Source organism: Macrotis lagotis, chromosome 5, assembly GCF_037893015.1.
Source record: "Macrotis lagotis isolate mMagLag1 chromosome 5, bilby.v1.9.chrom.fasta, whole genome shotgun sequence".
NCBI lineage: Eukaryota > Metazoa > Chordata > Mammalia > Peramelemorphia > Peramelidae > Macrotis > Macrotis lagotis.
In genome coordinates this window covers 6,682,714-6,698,302 of record NC_133662.1, presented here as the reverse complement: position 1 = coordinate 6,698,302, position 15,589 = coordinate 6,682,714, and positions in this window count along the sequence as shown.

Here is a 15,589-nt window from a genome sequence, read left to right as displayed (position 1 = left end):
AATAACAACCTGTGAGGTAAGCACTACCCATTTTACAGATGAGGAAATTAAGGATCAGAATATTTCAATGATTTGCTCAAAGTAATAGAACTAATATTTGTTTAAGGTGGGTTTTGAATTCAGTTCTTTTTGACTCCGAGGCCAGTAATTATACATTACACTGGTATTAGGTGACATAGCTTTAAGTCATTTACAGTTGGATTCAATTTCCTCATTAGTTAAATGAGAAGACTGAACTATATCCCTAAGGATCAATGACTACCAGTTAAATCAGAGATAAGACTCTCTTTAGATAGGATATAATCATGCCACCCAACTATCTCCCTCTTTTTCTTTCAGTGTAGAACATCTGCACCGTGCCTCTCCTCCTTCTTTTCATAAGGAAAAGGGCATAAATAGGGGTGTCAATATTTAAAGAATCAAAAACAATACAAAAACAGATCCCCAGCTACACATTGTATACATAGGTGAGAAATGATAGAGATGAACTGGTCCAGTGTCTTTCTTCTCTTCTCTTCTCTCTTGTAGACATCAGATATCCTTCTGCATCTTCTGAATCTGTTCCAAAAAGTCTTCTCCAGTTCAGGTGACTAGTTAAGACTTTGTCTTCTGATAAAGAAATTGCTTAACATTTTACTTAGATCAAAACACATGTTTTCATCATAAGACAATGAGATTTTGGAGCTTATTACAATTCATATTTTGCCTTATTGCTATATTAATGTACATGCTTCACTTCAACACAATAAACTTTCATTAGTGTTTTACTATATGAGCAAACTCCCAATGAAAATTATCATACTGACTTAAGCTTGTAACATATATTCAACAATCATGTTAGTTCAGAGTGCCCAACATATGATTTAAAAGTAAAACAATCTTAGCCTTTGCTCTTATTACAATAATGGCTCAAACATCCTTAACCAAAATGAAAATTTTCAAAATATTCCCACATATACCATTGATTTTCCTTTTCCTGATATACTTATCTGACTCACATTCCTTTCCTTAAACTAGACCTTAAAATTATAGTTAAAGAAACTTAATTCCTATCTTAACATATAGCAGGTGTCAGAGCCACACACCTAACACACCTAACCTATCTCTGGCTATTAGATCCAATTCACCTAAAACTTCTTTTTCTGGTTTGCTTAGTAGCCATATATATCCAGGACATCAAAGGAAAATTCCCTTATAGATATTAAGTATTGAATATCAGTGTCCAGGCAGATGTCATGTGGGTAGTCAAATGTCTTAGGCCAGATTTATTCTTCCAGGTGAGACATTATCCAAATGTCACTTTGGGAAATCAAGTCAAAAGGGTCCAACCTCAGGCCATACTGAGAAGCTGCCTCTTTGGCTGCACATCCCTGTCACCTGACACCTTGGCTTCCTTGGCTGCAGGAACATTACATTTACCCAGGAGCAATTTCTTTTGATGACCATCCTGGTATCTGATTAAAAGTCCTGTGATCTAAAATAGTTGTTTTTAATCTAATTAGACCTCCAAGTGAATCCACTTCACAATATAAATTTGGGGGGGGGGGGGTGTAACAATCAATCAGCTCCCTTCCCTACACATATATCACCTTTATCTATTCTGAGTGTTCCTATCATCTCATCAGAATACATTAAATAGGGTAACTTTCTAAACATTCAAAAAGTAGTCAAGTTTTCCTAGCATCTGGAGTATTCCTTGAGAGATTTTAGCTGTAAAGGCAGGGCCATTGTCTGACCTGATTCCTAGCAGGAGGCCAAATTGAGAAATTCAGAATTTTTTAAAACTACTTCCAAGGATGTTTCATTAGCTTCTACCCATTCTGAAAAATGTGTCAACAAAAACCAAGAGATACTCAAAACCTGTTGCTGACATTTTCATGCAGGCATTTCTATTGTTTCTGGGATAAGAATTTTTCTGCCAATTCTCCACCATCCTCCTGCTGCCTTCTTCTCCCCCTTTTATTCAGCAAAGAAACTTCTGAGGGGGAACAGACAGGACCCTGGTGACAGGGGTGGGGAATGGGGTTTGAGAATTCAGGGGCTGAGATCTCTAAACTTACAAACAGTAATAAGTGTAACACATTAAGAACTGGCTTTCACAAAATAATCTTTCCATTATTACATTTATACCTGGACCAACAGATCTAAAGCAAGGTCCAACACATCATTTTAAATTTCAGGGAACCCAGAGCATCATGACCTTTGATAATTTCCCTCATTAACAATCATTAATTCCAGTTTTGATGTCATTACAGTAAAATAGTTTATATTTCCAAAAGTAGATCACATGTTTGATAACACCCTTCAACATCTTACTCATTGATAAGTCATATAATTAGGATTACATAATTTTTAATTTCCTAATCATTTTCCAAAGCCCCTCACATTTATTCCACATCATTGGAAAGGGTATCTTGCAGTTAAGATATAATGTAACCATTAAATTCTTAACCTACATGAAATATGCTGATATCTCATTCTCTTAAAGCAACATAAAAAAACAGGCTTAAAGTTAACCTTATAATTAAGTATTTTGCACACCAACTTCTGAATTTTTTTGCTTTATAAGCTTATTTTATCTCTTCTTCCAAATACACTTCTATTTTCAAAGAAAATAATATCCTTTATCAACATTAGTTTTACACAATAATTTCAAGAGCCCAAGGTACACTTATTACTCATGAGTGTTACAGTTATATGTATAATTTCCTCTTTTTAACGGATAATGAATAATCTACATTGATCTCACATATCTACATTCCCTTTAAACATGAGGTGAAAAAAAAAGCCTTTCACAAATTTTCTGGGCCAAAAAGACCTTGAGAGATATAACCTTGTTGGCAAGATGTTCTCTAGTTTTTTTGTTTGTTTTTCATAACAAATCTTTACAAATGTGATAGATGAAACTTCAATTCATTCATAACTTGTTATTACAAAAATAATTTTAAAGTCTCAAAAAGTCCTCATACAAAGTTTACTGATTATACATAGCATATTTCAATTACATGTATGTTTTCTTTACTCCCTAAAACTTTAAAATACAAAGAATTATTTTTTTAGTTGTTTTTTTTTTTTTTGCAAGGCAATGGGTTAAGTGGCTTGCCCAAGGCCACACAGCTAAGTAATTATTAAGTGTCTGAGGCCAGATTTGAACTCAGGTACTCCTGACTCCAGGGTCGGTGCTCTATCTACTGCACCACCTAACCACCCCTAAAATACAAAGAATTCTTAAGACCAATTGTTGCTAAAAAAAAAAAACCCCTTCTTATAACTACAAGATTTTCTTTATACTTCTCTTAAATTCCAAAAGTCATATTCTAATTAGCTTCAATTTTTTTTTGTTTTTTTGTTTTTTAGGTTTTTACAAGGCAAATGGGGTTAAGTGGCTTGCCCAAGGCCACACAGCTAGGTAATTATTAAGTGTTTAAGACTAGGATTTGAACACAGGTACTCCTGACTCCAGGGCCCGGGCTTTATCCTCTGCGCCACCTAGCTGTCTAATTAGCTTTTGCTCTGGACCCAGCTCTGGACCTTGGCCACCTATGGGTTAGGAGACGCCTGGGGGTGTGAACCCGCCCACATGGGTGCTGGGAACGCCCCAGTAACAGGAGTGGCTCCGCCCATGAGGGAGGAACAGGGGAGGAACAGAAGACTAGATAAGGGAGGGGACTGGGGAAGAGGAGAGGCTTTTTTCGCTGCTATGTAAGGAATAAAGACCTGCTTGTTTGACTGAAACCGGGTGTTCTGTCCAGTTATTGCCCTCCTTCCCCAAAGGAGGGTCCGTGCGTCCGAAGACCGACGGGTCCGTGACGTGCGAAGACCGGGGAAAGGTATGTATCCAGGCGAAGGCTCGGGACAGGTCCCCGAGCAAGCTTTAAATCATTTTCTTTTCAAAGCCTAAAAAGTTTGCAAATTCTTCTTATCTTCATCAAGGCAATTCTAACTTCTCAATGTTTTCACTTGTAAGAGCTTTCTATTCTCACTGTCCAACATTTCTTAATATTAGAATGTTCTATGTTCTGGGAATTGGAGATTCCCCACAATTTGAGATATCAAAGTAATATGTCCTAATTCTTTACCTTTAGTGTTTATCATTACTCACTCACTCCAGATTTTTCCCAAAGACATGGATTACAACCCAATCATTGTAAAATATTACCTTCCCCTTTTTTAGTTATTCTAAAGCTTGATTAAGCCTGTAACTCACAAGTCTGTCCTGACTCCCATGACTCTGGAGGGGCCATAACACATCAGAATCAAAAACTTTTTTTACAAACCCCTTAATTCAATTTACATGTATCTTTAGATGAATCAATAATAACATAATAAAATTAACATATACCTAGCAACTGCTTTCGTATTAAACTTTTCACTTTATGGAATTTATTACTTCTCCAATCAATTCACTGCCAAACTTGCAAAAAGTACCAGCTTAATGCAATTTTTAAATCACCCCAACCTCATATAAACACATATCACCCTATAGACTTACAGTTCTATACTTTCTCTTGTTTTACAATGATTTCTAATCATTTCTAAATCACAAGTTTCCAAAGTTCCCAAATTCTATCTTTTGTATACAAAGTCAAACCTGCTCATACTTTTACCAATTTACCAAACATACTTTTACCAATTTCCATACTTAACAAATAGTTCAAAAACCCCAATTGTCTCTATGTCTGGATTTTCTTTCCAGTTCTTTCCAAACCTCTGATCCAGACTATACAGCTCACATTTTCCCTCAATATACTTTTCCACCATTCCTTTTCATTAGTTCTTTTTGAGTTCAATTCATACTATTCTGAACTAGGATCACATAGCTTATACAGCTATATAAACCACAGATATGATTCCACTTTTCACAATACATTTTCCATTTCAAGGTTTTAATATTTAACACTTCTTGATTATAGTTGCTAAAACCTTAGAGAAGGCAAACAATAATTCAAAAATCCCTTAGCCTAATTAGAATATTCCCTGACCCCCTTCTTCAAATAGAGTAAACAGAATAACTTTTATAGAGGGACAATCCTGGGGGGGGGGGTTGATCTTCTATTCTTAAATCCTTACATGTGGCATAATTTTTTGTAATAACTAACATTATCAGAATCTATATTGATAAACTCCTGAAGCTCTAATGTTACCATATCATTCTGGAAAAAATTAACTATTTAGTTTCCCCTATACTGGCATATCTTGCTAACCACATTATATACTTTAGGATTAACCTGACTCTCTTGTATTTCTGAAATTTATTTTCCCACAACCTTTTTTCAAATTAAAATAGCATTTCTTTCTATAATTTCTTTGTTTAACATATTTGGTAATATTCACTGTCTCTTTCCTGTTTCTTTAATTTCAAAATAAGGTCCCTTTTAACACTTACTTTACTAATTCTTCCTGAAGTAACTCTCTCTTCTGAAAGGGGGAGGGGGAAACATTCTAGCAGCACAGAATCATGGAGAATGGGGAAGAAAAGGGAACATAAACAAGGATGGGGGGGGGCTTCTCATAATAGTAAAATAATAGGGTGAGTAGTTTGGTCTCAGTTAATTTAACCAAAATCCATTCCCTTTTTAAATAATTTTTTTTTTAAATTCTTCTTGGAAGTTCTCAATAGACAATGCAAGGGGGAGGAGGGAGGGATCATATTACTCACAGGCAGAAAAGCAGACTCCTTGAGTCTTGAGAGCTAGTAAGGGCATTAGATGAATACTGCCTAAAAATAAAGAGCAGCAATTTAAATGAGTCAACCCAAGAAAATTTTTAGGGGAACTTTCCCCCCCATTTAACAAATCAATTAGAGGAATCTAACACAAGTAAATAGGCAATCTAAACACATAAAGACAGACAAGGCACTGAGATCTCACAAATGCAACAAAATTTCTGACTGACAATTTCAACATATATCAACAAACACAGTCCAATGGCAAATTCCTGCCGTCTCAGGAATGCCACAAGGGGAGATTTCAGCATAGTGTCTGATAATCTCTCCCTCCCAAAGGCAGATCAAATGAGTTCCTTCTCCTATATCCTTATTTCCCCATACAAGACAACAATGCTAAATCATTTCCTTCTTACTTTTCCCTTTATATTTTAGGCTTATTTACTGCAGGGGAAGGCTGGGACTGAGCTCTTCCCATTTTAAATATTGACAGACCTCCCAGGATTAAGTGCCTTTAGATCCAAGTCCGTTACACCAATATGGCGGGGTCACCCCCAACCCCGATACTCCAGGAATCTAGCAGATTCCAAGGTCTTACCTTATTTTTGGGTCTCATACACAAAGTTACTGGCTGATGTCTCCACTGACTGGTCAGTTTTGCTGTGGATTTGCTATTCTCTTCTTACCAAGTCTCTGCTTCGGGTCACTTGCACAGAGGGGAAACCAAGATTCCCCCAAAATGGCAAACTGATGAATTTGGGCAGGGGCGCCTTTTTGCCAGGTTCTGAGAGGGCAATGGCCCTCAATGGGCATGCAATCTCCAAGACAAGTCCCCAGCTGTGAGATGAATCTACCCCCTTAAATAAAATTCAGACATTTCTCAAGGTATGAAGAGAAAAGTTTTATTCAGTTCTCAAGAATTGGACCCCTACCTCCCCCTCCTTGGGGGGGGGGGGGGGGGGGGGGGTAAGGGGTCCAGTTCTCAAGAATTGAGTGAAACTTTTCTCTTCATACCTTGAGAAATCTCTGAATTTTATTTAAGTAGGTAGATTCATCTTACACAAGCCTGTGCTAATAACTAAGTTCTCTGTAATAGAGTAATTGAATTTGAACTTTGTAAAGTAACTTAAGAATGCATTCAACTATATTAAATAATCTTAACTATCGATTGGCTATTTAAAATTTTAATATACAAATGTGGTTCTTCAAGAAATTCTAATTGAGTCTAAAAATTATTTTTTGACTGGTCTTAATTAGTATGATTCAAAAATTAATAATATAAATATTTGTATATATGCACCTAGGTGTATATTAAAAAAAATCAATAGGATGTTTTCACACCTCTTCACGTATCTATAGAGATGGGAAAATATTTCTATATTTGAGATTTTGGTAAAGCTGGCCCGAGCCTTCATTGAAATCTCACTTTGGTAAATATATAACCTTTTTGCAAAAGTATTGTCTCTGTCACTATGTCTAAAACTCCTCTGTGTGTGTGTAATTCAGATCTGAAATGGCTCTTTATTGACATCTGAGTTAAATGTTATTCCTTTTATTTTGGATTTTCAGCTTTAATTGTTTTTTTAAAAAGGCTAATTTAAAATTAAGTAATCAATAAGATATGAGCCAACCTCCTTACTGGAGTATCTTAATACTATTTGACCTCAGTTAGAAATTGCAAAGACTATCTTTTTCCTTTAAATCAAGTTTAAATTAGGAAAAAATACCACAATCTGTGTTTACATTGAAAATGTGTAAGTTAAGTTTTTGTTAGTCTAATAGTGATTGATGGCTGTATTTAACCTATGTTAATTAATTAAACATTCTCTTGGCTTTAGAAAAATGTAGCTAATTGTCGACTTATTGTTTCATTTGTCCTGGAAATAAGTGCTAAATTCTTTTCGTACATCCTTCCTACAAGATACTTTAAAAGGGACTGGAAGTCTTTTGATAGGAAAGGTTGCCACCTTGTGCTTAAATACCAAAACTACTAAATTGGAGAGTCTTTTGGGAAAGAGAAATACTGTACTAAATGTTGTAAACTGACTTATTTTGCTGTTAAATTAATATTGACAATACATTGTCAAAGCTCACAAGGCTTTTTGTTGGTGAATAAATTTTGTAATGATTTTGTCTCTCATCACATGTTTATGTGTGTGTGTGTGTGTGTGTATGTTCGTGTATAAAGACTAAAAGTAAAATGTACTTAACATCTGTTATTTGAAAATAAAAAGTATCAGTTTGTGGTAAATTAGAGTTAATTGAGGGTTTAAAAATTATCACATGTATAAGACTGAATCGTTGGGAATTCTCATTCTCTTTTCTTTTTTAAAAAAATAAATAGAAGGCTATTTGTGACACAGTCTATACGCATATAAAACAAATTGTAAAAGATATTGAGTTATAAGATCTGCCTTAAGTTAAAAAAAACCTTTTCATTGTTTGATTTTGTTCTAAGGGAATGAAATGTGTGGCCTAAGTACTTTATGTGGATTTAATGTAAATTTATGTAAATTAGCAGTTATATGTATAAATTTAAAGAAGTCAAAATTGTAGATTTTTTTCCTCATGTAAATCACAGACAGAGGAACAGGAAATTGGAAAGGATATCCTGATTATGGGATGTTTTGCTGATGTGGGGGGTGTCTATAAGTAAGATGTGGAAAAATATCAGTTATGTGAAATGCTTTTGTAGTCTTACAATTATTTGGTTATCTCTTATGCACATATAAGCTATTTGAATACTGTAATAGTATTGTAAAGATTATGAAAGGGAAATATCAAAACCAAGGCCACCACTAGGATTCCAAAATATTACTAAATAATGTATAATATAATAATGGAAATATTGTTTTGTAAATTTTGGAAGTTGTTGTATTTATTACACATGTTGAAAATTTAAAGTCACCTAAGATGTTCTAATGGATTGAAAGAATTCTGAAAGCAATGATATGTATGTACCTATTTTAAACTTAGTTAATAGCTAAATGGATTCATTGCAAAAAGTTGTTTTTATAAAAATCCAGGTCTAAATGTGAATTAGGATTTCTTGTATTTTTACATCTCAAATTCTGTTTTTAGTATTTCATTTACAGCACTGTCCTTATGTACACAAGCAACAATTGAATTATGGTTTTTCTCTGGCTCTCTTATACCAGATTACAGCCTGGCACACTCTTGATTTCTTTTGTTCTGGTTATAGGTAATTGCTATATTACAATATATTGATAATTGATCTGTCTGACATCAGGTATTTTAAAATAGAAAGACAACATGCCAGTGAAGCCATTAAACCTATGAGGCTTGATTTTAATACTGCAGATGGAGTGAATGCCCTTTGAGAGAACAATCTCAACTTCAATTGAGATAGGATTCTTTTAAGGGAAGACCTAACCTGACAGACTAGACTCTGACTCAATGAAAAGGATTGTCTGGAACCTCTGTAAAGGACATTTAATACCCAAGGGAACATGTCCTCATGTCCCTCTCTGCTCTTTAATAGCAAATTGCCATAATCATGCCAGGTATACAATAATCAAGTATGAAAGTGAGCCATTGGAACTCTTATCTTCTGTATCTTTATTAATTGACAAGTATTTCATCTTGGCTTCTTTTTTAACATAGAATGTGACTCTTGATCACAAGTTACTTTAGGGAAAAGAAATATCCATATGGCTGTTTATATCAGGATAAAGCCTATTGATCTATTTTTTTTAAACTGCTTTAAAGGAGAGATCCATCCTTCAGCTGGGATTTTTGTTCAATCTAAATATGACTAAAGTTAAAATACAAAATTTTGTTGCAAATTACTTACTGGACAAGTGTAGTTCTAAAATGATTATTCAGTACAGTTGTTTATACTATTCTTGAGCTTTCAGTTATACTTAAATGTGGCACCTATTAATGCATTTTCATTATATTGGAACCCATATTCTTATGAAAAGTATCCTGGGAGCATGCAAGGTAGAAAGAGGGGATGTGATATCCCTTGATTAGACAGAGCCTGTTACTGGGGCTTGTAACAGAAAACTCTTCTTCAGCTTAGTTATCTTTTGTAACTCTTCCCTATTAGATAGATCTATTTTCCATACTTGCTGTTAACATCCCCAGTGACAGCAGGATCAGCAGCAGTGGGGCTTCGCTGACCATCCTAGACCTCTTCAAGCACTAGGGGCTGAGCTCATTGTACCTCACATCTCAGTCTGCAACCTGGGAAGGTGGTGGGAGGGATAAGATACTGAATCTTCCCTTGCTATATCTTATTCTCTGAGAGTCCTTGTGGGAGAAATAGAGGGAAGGAGAGGAGGGAAGGAGAGGAGGGGAAGAACTCCTACTAAAAAACCTATATTTGTGAATTCTCTGAGATGTGGTGCAAGAGTTCCTCACTTGCAATGGGCTGTTAGAGGAAGTGACTTTTCTTCTCATACTCTGGCATCTCTCATGTTAGATGTGAAGACTACCAGAAAACCCATGGCAAAAAGAGACAGGAATCTTGTATTTGACCTTGGTTTGGGGCTCGAGTGAAATATATAACTTCAGTGTAATGGCAGCTAATGGAACAATGAGAAAGGAAAAGATGAGAAAGGGATCAAGAAACACTTCTTCAATGATTTCTTCATCTCCCCTTTTCCTAAAATCTTAGAGTCTCCCTATGACATTTTCTAGTATGAAATTCATTCAAATGATTTCTAAAAAACTTAAAAAAAATTTCCACACACAGCAAAATGCAAAAAAAGAGGGAGGGGGGAGGGGAGGGGAGGGGAGGGGAGGGGAGGGGAGGGGAGGGGTGGGGAGGGGAGGAGAGGAGAGGAGAGGAGTGGAGAGGAGTGGAGAGGAGAGGAGAGGAGTGGAGAGGAGAGGAGAGGAGAGGAGACTCTTAAAGCCAAAATGCCACCCAGCTCAGAAGTCACAGCATCCACTGCTTCCACATGGGTGAGCCTTCTCTGGGGGGGTGGGGGCGGGCCGCCCCGCCCCGCCCAGCCCACGCCACCGAACAGACAAGGCAAGAAAGAGCAGAGAAGCAAAGTGCCGCGCAGCGCACCAGCAAGCGCTCGCCCAGACCAGCCCCCCGCAAGCGACGCGCGGCCCGTGCACGTGCCGCCGCCCAACGTGCCGCTCCAGGCCCCGAACCGTGCAGCCCCCTCGCCGCCCCGACCCGCCGCGACCCGCACCGCGCCGCGCGGCCCCGAGCCGAGCCGCGCCGCCCCGTGCAGAGCCGAGCCCCGCTGGCCGCGCCGCCGCCCGCCCCGCCACCGCCCCCGCCCCGCTCCTCCCCGCGCCCGCGCCGCCCCTCTCCGCTCCTGCCCCGCCCCGTCCCCGCCTCCCCCTCCCCGCCCCTCCCCTCCTCCTCCCCTCCCCTCTCCTCCCTCCTCCTTCCTCCCTCTCCCTCTCCTCTCCCTCTCCCTCCCCTCCCCTCTCCCTCCCCTCCCCTCTCCTCCCCTCTCCTCTCCTCCCCTCCTCCCTCTCCTCCCTCCCTCTCCTCCCCTCTCCTCCCCTCCCCTCTCCTCTCCTCCCCTCTCCTCCCCTCTCCTCTCCCTCCTCCTCTCCTCTCTCTCCTCTCCTCTCCTCCCCTCTCCTCCCCTCTCCTCCCCCTCTCCTCCCCTCTCCTCTCCTCCCCTCCCCTCCCTCTCCTCTCCTCTCCCCTCCCCTCCCCTCCCCTCTCCTCCCCCTCTCCCTCCCCTCTCCTCCCCTCTCCTCTCCCTCCCCTCCCCTCCCCTCCCTCTCCTCTCCTCCCCCCCCTCCCCCCCTCCCCTCTCCTCCCCCTCCCCTCCCCTCTCCTCCCCCTCCCCTCTCCTCCCCCTCTCCCCCTCCCCTCTCCTCCCCTCTCCTCCCCTCTCCTCCCCTCTCCTCCCCTCTCCTCCCCTCCCCCTCCCCTCCCCTCTCCTCCCCTCTCCTCCCCTCCCCTCCCCTCCCCTCCCCTCTCCTCCCCTCCCCTCCCCTCCTCCTCCCTCTCCTCCCCTCTCCTCCCCTCCCCTCCCTCTCCTCCCCTCTCCTCTCCTCTCCTCTCCTCTCCTCTCCTCCTCTCCTCTCCTCCTCCTCCCTCTCCTCCCCCTCCCCTCCCCTCTCCTCCCCTCCCTCTCCTCTCCTCTCCTCTCCTCCCTCTCCTCCCCTCTCCTCCCCTCTCCCTCCCCTCTCCTCTCCTCCCCTCCCCTCCCCTCTCCTCTCCTCCCCTCCCCTCCCCTCCCCTCTCCTCCCCTCTCCTCCCCTCTCCTCCCTCTCCTCTCCTCCCCTCCCCCTCCCCTCCCCTCCCCTCTCCTCCCTCCCCCTCCCCTCCCCTCCTCCCTCTCCTCCCCTCTCCTCCCCTCTCCTCCCCTCTCCTCCCCTCTCCCCCCTCTCCTCCCCTCTCCTCCCTCTCCTCCCCTCTCCTCCCCTCCCCTCCCTCCCCTCTCCTCCCCTCCCCTCCCCTCCCCTCCCCTCCCCTCCCCTCTCCTCCCCTCCCCTCCCCTCTCCTCCCCTCTCCTCCCCTCTCCTCCCCCTCCCCTCCCCTCTCCTCCCCTCTCTCTCCTCTCCTCTCCTCTCCTCTCCTCTCCTCTCCTCCCCTCTCCTCTCCTCCCCTCCCCTCCCCCCTCTCCTCCCCTCTCCCTCTCCTCTCCTCTCCTCTCCTCTCCTCTCCTCTCCTCCCCTCTCCTCTCCTCCCCTCCCCTCTCCTCTCCTCCTCTCTCCTCTCCTCTCCTCTCCTCTTCTCTTCTCTCTCTCTCTCAGCTTCCTTTCTCTCTGTCTGTCTTTTTGTCTCTGTCTCAGAAAAGGATAAATTCGTCATTTTGACTATTGCCCTATCCTTCCTGCTCCTATTAGGGTTCTTCATTATGAAAATTGTGTTCATCAACAAACTCCACAATAAAGCCAAGAAATATAAGGGAAATGAAACTCTACTCCCTCTCACCTTCTGCCTTTCTCTTCCCTGATGTTCCATATCCTCAGTCTTTTGAGTATTTCAGTCCTAGGTACTGGGGAAAGATGGGCTCTGTAGAGCCCCTGGACCATCCCTCTGCTGATCCTTTTATATTTCTCTCCCCTGTGATACATTTTATTCTACTTTATATTATGGTTAGAGTTTATTCATCCCCTTGGTGGACTGAGAGTTTCCTGGGGCTCAAAAACTGTGTCTCATTCATCATCATAACTCCCTCAGGGTTTGATAACATACATGTTCATAAACATGGCAGCTAGATGGTGCAGTGGATAGAGAGGAAGACATCTTCCTTGGTTCAAATATGTTTTCAGACACTAACCTGCTGTGTGACTATGGCAAACTTAGCCCTGTTTGTTTCAGTTTCTAGTTTATAAAAGTAAAAAAGTAATTTATAAAAGACAAAAGTCAGGATGACTGGCAATTGTCCAGCATACAGAGAATGGCCTTGGCATCTTCAATCTAATCTGGCTCTGATTAGTATTGCATTAGTATTATAGATTGCAGGCATTTAATAAATACTAATGTTACAGATTACAGGAATTTCAGTCAATTGGATACATGGTTATGTATGAATATATTATAGATTATATGTGTGTATATATATATATATATATATATATAGTGTGCCATATACCAATATATACCATTAAATATTTTCTGACTTCATTTGAAATAATTGTGAGCCATGATTTTTTTAAATCCTTTATCTGCCTTATGAAGTCAGTGAATTTCTAACAGGACAAAAGAGTTGAAGAAAAAATGTCAACATCTTTTCTTATGTTTACTTTATGAGACAAAATGTTTTATTTATTTACAAGAATATCTATATATCTATAAGAATAAGGAAAGTGATAAATATGGAATTTTCAGTCATTTTAATGAGTACAGACCCAAGTTGTAATGAATATTATTTGCTAGCTTTTCACAGTGGCAGTATCATAGCCAATCAATATTAAATGCTTCATTTACTTGTTTTTGAAGAAAAGTGTTTTCATCCCCTCAAAATTTATTCTGTCATTTTGGTTTACCTACTAATTTTCATCAGGGTATTGCAACTCCAGTGGACTGACCAATGAATGTCAAATGTACATTTGCTATTGAGATAAATTATTGAGTGTTTTTGTTTTCCTTAGGAGAGGGAGTTGCTAGTATTTCACAGATATCTGTAAAAGCTATACATTACAAAAGCAGGAAAGTCTGATTATTGATTAGACCAAAAGGATACAAACTACCCTTAGGAATGTGGAGGTGAAACAAAGGGGAGGGTGATCAAAGAAATGACCTAGGCCAATCACAGAGCTGAAAGAGGTCCCTTAACTTGACATGAAGGTACCTTAGCCAGCTCCAACCAGTCAGAAGTTGACTATGGGTCTCTGATTTTTCAAGTGCATTTGCTTACTGAGGTCTATGCATATTACTATACTGTGATGATTGAGGCTCATCAGCATAACATGCCTCATAGGACCAGGATGGGGCAAATATATTTAGGGGTGTCATGGGGTGGGGGTATCTTTTAGATTGTACTCTGAATAAAGAAAGCCTATCAGGTCTCAGAAGGGAGGGGAAAATGTCTCCTATCCCAGGACTGTCCAAAATAAGGCCCAGGGGGCGCATTCGATCCACGGTGTGATTTTATGCAGCTTACCTTTATACTGTTGTGTTGTCACTTTGTTGTTTCATGCTTGCCTTCACTCTTGGCTCCTTTGCCTTTCTTATTGATTATGCCCATTCCCCAACTTTCTAAGAAGTTAAAGGTACCATGCCTTTTTGGAGTGCTTGCTAAACCTAAGGTAAGACTATGAATTAATTCTATTAGTGTACTGTATTTTTTAATTCTAGGTGCAGCCCTTGAATAATTATTTTATTTTAATGCTGCCCTAAGATAACCTAAGGTTGGACAACCCTGTTCTCAACCATACACACACACACACACACACACACACACACACACACACACACACATATATATAATTTGGGGCGGCTCTCACTAGAGGGCACCCATATCTTGCAAGAAACATTAATAAATTCGTCCTCTTCAGCAAGCTAAGTTTCACTATTTGAAGTCAAATACTTTGTCCCAGTATTCAGCATAGTAGCAGGAGGGGTGCCTAACACTCTTCCGGCCAATATACATATATATATATACATATATATATATGTATATATACATATATATATATGTGTATATATATATATATATATAAAGACTATTTTATGGAGAACTCATACAGGACAAGTGTTTATACCCAATCAGAAGAAGCAATACAAGGACCCCCTCAGAGTCTCTCTCTCTCTCTCTCTCTCTCTCTTTATTTTAAGGCAATGGGGTTAAAGTGACTTGCCCAAGGTCACACACAGCTAGGTACTTATTAAGTCTCTTAGGCCAAATTTGAACTTAGGTCCTCCTGACTCCAGGGCTGGTGCTCTATCCATTGCACTACCTAGCTGCCCCTTGGGTCTTTCTTAATAGATTGTGTGATAGGGGAGACACTGGCACAGGACAAACAGCATGGCATACCCTCAGCAGAGCAGCTGTTGTGCTCTATGGGCAAAGCACAATTGAAGTGGCTCACAAACAAAGGTAGATGCACAGATTTATACATTCTAGATATTCACATGGACTATTTGTGCTCGTCCTGTGAGAGAGCATTCTGACTCATATTGATCTAATTAGCCATGCTCACATACACTGTGACTTAACTGTCCTGGGAATTAGGAGGATGAGAGTTCAAACCTGGTCTCAGACATTTGATACTTACTAGCAGTGTGACCTTGGACAAGTCATTTAACCATAGTTGTCCCTCATCCAGGGCCATCTCTAGGCATTCTGATCCATTTGTGGTCACTGGCCCCAGATGGGCCCAGAGGAGAAAGTGATGTTGGTGTCTTAGTACAGCATCCCCTCACTCAAATCCAATGCATGTGCTAGTCATGGTATCACCTCTCTGATGTCATTCATGGTATTCTTTGGGATCAAAGGATAGACATCATCACCAGCCCTAACATACTGA